Consider the following 3,515-nt stretch of genomic DNA (forward strand, 5'->3'; position numbering starts at 1 on the left):
GGTGTGCTATGTTTTCTTTATATCATGCAATAACAACAGTGACCTAGTTACACTTTGGTTGTTGGACTTGCTGGAGCTGTAACATTCAGCATGTACAGTGTTGGGAAGGTTACTTTTAAAATGTATTCCATTACAGATTACAGAATACATGCCCCAAAATGTATTCTGTAACGTATTCCGTTACGTTACTCAATGAGAGTAACGTATTCTGAATACTTTGGATTATTTAATATATTATCATGCTGTTTGCAACTACATGAATGTACTATTGCTGTGATTTATTACTGTTACTGAAGGTCCGCGGCTCCGAACCGTAGTAAAGGGACCTCTGGCTAATACGGTGGGTTCTGTGTCGGCTCGTAACCGAAAACTAGCTTTACTTTGTTGTCTGGGTCAACTTTGCTTGCGAGAGACAGAGAGAGGCGTTGAAAGGCTGCTCCAACAGAACTTATTGTTTCAGAGGAAAACACGAACACGGTGTACAGTCGAGTCTTAATAGCTTACTTACAGCTGGGCTCGTCAGGCTCTCTTCTTGGCTGCAGTGGTTATTATTATATTTACATGCTTCCAGCTCCCGTTTTTGCTCGATGACAGCTCGTACTTTTCCTTTTTCTCCCTCCCTCGCTCACAGACACATAACGGGTATGGCAGTCCATTCTCCCTGCAGCACGGACTACACTGCCTATGATGCTACATTCTTTAGAGCTATACCTGTAGCATTCTGCTGTTAGCTTAGCACAACAACAACAAAAAAGGCCTCTCTCACCCAGGAAACACGCAGAGCGAGAATGTCACCCTGTAACCATGGCAACCGTAAAGCTGCCGCCTGGAACAACAGAACGTAGCTGTCAAACAAAACCCAAACAGTCCTGACCCGCCACAATATGAAACAGGGAAGTACCGCCGTGTAATCCATTTATTTCAACAAAGTAACTGTATTCTAAATACCACCTTTTTAAACGGTAACTGTAACGGAATACAGTTACTCATATTTTGTATTTTAAATACGTAACGGCGGTACATGTATTCCGTTACTCCCCAACACTGAGCATGTAACACCGGGGGATTGTGTGTTTTTAATATTTTTCAAAACCTAAGCAAAAAAAATTGCGTTTCAATGAATAAAGACCAAACTTTATATTTAGAAACATCTTCATCTAAGTTCTTTCCCACACTTAGAGAATGAGGCATGGGTACAACTGTACAGTAACACTGTAACAAATCAAACTCATTTTTAGATGAGAAGACTGTATGAGAAGCATTACACCAGAGATTTTATATGTATTTTGTCTATTTAACACAAGTCTAAACTTTGATTTTGACTTGAATGCTTTCATTTTTCTCCCAGTGCAGACATCACAGGCCACATCTTCAGGTCCAGCATAGCAGTGATCAGCAGGAGCAGCTTGGAGTCCAGTCTTCTTCAGCTCCTCCACTAAATCTGCTAACATGGTGTTTTTCACCAGGACAGGCCTCGCTGTGAAAGTCTGTCTGCACTGAGGGCAGCTGTAGATTTTCTTCTTTTCCTCTTCATCCCAGAAGCTTTTAATACAGTTCATGCAGTAGCTGTGTCCACAGGGAATAGTCACTGGATCCTTCAGTTCTTCAAGATCTCTGCTCTTGTTCACCTCCTACAGGAAATGCTGTTTAGACCCATCCTGATCAAACACATCTGTGAAGGGAGGCTCTAAAGAATGATTCTGACAGAGATACAAATGGCATTTAAGGAAGGCAATGTTTGTGTTTGTCTGATGTGTTTGTCTGATTTGCAGGAGCACGCAGCAATACGTTTGACCCAGTTAAACTTTGATACAGTGGGATGCAAAAGTTTGGGCAACCTTGTTAATAGTCATTATTTTTCTGTATAAATCGTTGGTTGTTACAATAAAAAACGTCAGTTAAATATATCATATAGGAGACACACACAGTGATATTTGAGAAGTGAAATGAAGTTTAATGGATTTACAGAAAGTGTGCAATAAATGTTTAAACAAAATCAGGCAGGTGCATAAATTTTGGCACTGTTGTCATTTTATTGATTCCAAAACCTTTTGAACTAATTATTGGAACTCAAATTGGCTTAGTAAGCTCAGTGACCCCTGACCTACATTTACAGGTGAATCCAGTAATGAGAAACAGTATTTAAGGGGGTCAATTGTAAGTTTCCCTCCTCTTTTAATTTTCTCTGAAGAGCAGCAACATGGGGGTCTCAAAACAACTCTCCAATGACCTGAAGACAAAGACTGTTCACCATCATGGTTTAGGGGAAGGACACAGAAAGTTGTCTCAGAGATTTAAGCTGTTTCCACAGTTAGGAACATATTGAGAAAATGAAAGACCACAGGCTCAGTTCAAGTTAAGGCTCGAAGTGGCAGACCAAGAAAAATCTCGGATAGACAGAAGCGACGAATGGTGAGAAGAGTCCGAGTCAACACACAGACCAGCACCGAAGACCTACAACATCATCTTGCAGCAGATGGAGTCACTGTGCATCGTTCAACCATTTCAGGCACTTTACACAAGGAGATGCTGTAAGCGAGAGTGATGCAGAGGAAGCCTTTTCTCCGCCCACAGCACAAACAGAGCCGCTTGAGGTTTGCTAAAGCACATTTGGACAAGCCAGCTTCATTCTGGAATAAGGTGCTGTGGGCTGATGAAACTAAAAATGAGCTATTTGGGCATAACAAGGGGCGTTATGCATGGAGGAAAAAGAACACAGCATTCCAAGAAAAACACCTGCTGCCTACAGTAAAATATGGTGGTGGCTATATCATGCTGTGGGGCTGTGTGGCCAATGCAGGGACTGGGAATCTTGTTAAAGTTGAGGGACACTTGGATTCCACTCAGTATCAGCAGACTCTGGAGACCAATGTCCAGGATTCAGTGACAAAGCTGAAGCTACGCTGGGGCTGGATCTTTCAACAAGACAATGAACCGAAACACTGCTCAAAATCCACTAAGGCTTTCATGCAGAGGAACAAGTACAACGTTCTGGAACGGCCATCTCGGTCCAGACCTGAATATTACTGAAAATCTGGGGTGTGAGTTAAAGAGAGCTGTTCATGCTCGGAAGCCATCAAACCTGAATGAACTAGAGATGTTTTGTAAAGAGGAATGGTCCAAAATACCTTCAACCACAATCCAGACTCTCATTGGAACCTACAGGAAGCGTTTAGAGGCTGTAATTTCAGCAAAAGGCAGATCTACTAAATATTGATTTCATTTCTTTTTTTGTGGTGTCCAAATTTATGCACCTGCCTGATTTTGTTTACACAATTATTGCACACTTTCTGTAAATCCAATAAACTTCATTTCACTTCTCAAATATCACTGTGTGTGTCTCCTATATAATATATTTAACTGATGTTTTTTATTGTAACAACCAACGATTTATACAGGAAAATAATGACTATTAACAAGGTTGCCCAAACTTTTGCATCCCACTGTAATTTTACACAAAACACCAGTTTATGTTTAAATTATTTAAAATGTTCAGCAAACTTAATGTAGTTCTA

Source organism: Neolamprologus multifasciatus, chromosome 18 (genome assembly GCF_963576455.1).
Source record: "Neolamprologus multifasciatus chromosome 18, fNeoMul1.2, whole genome shotgun sequence".
Classification (NCBI taxonomy): Eukaryota; Metazoa; Chordata; class Actinopteri; order Cichliformes; family Cichlidae; genus Neolamprologus; species Neolamprologus multifasciatus.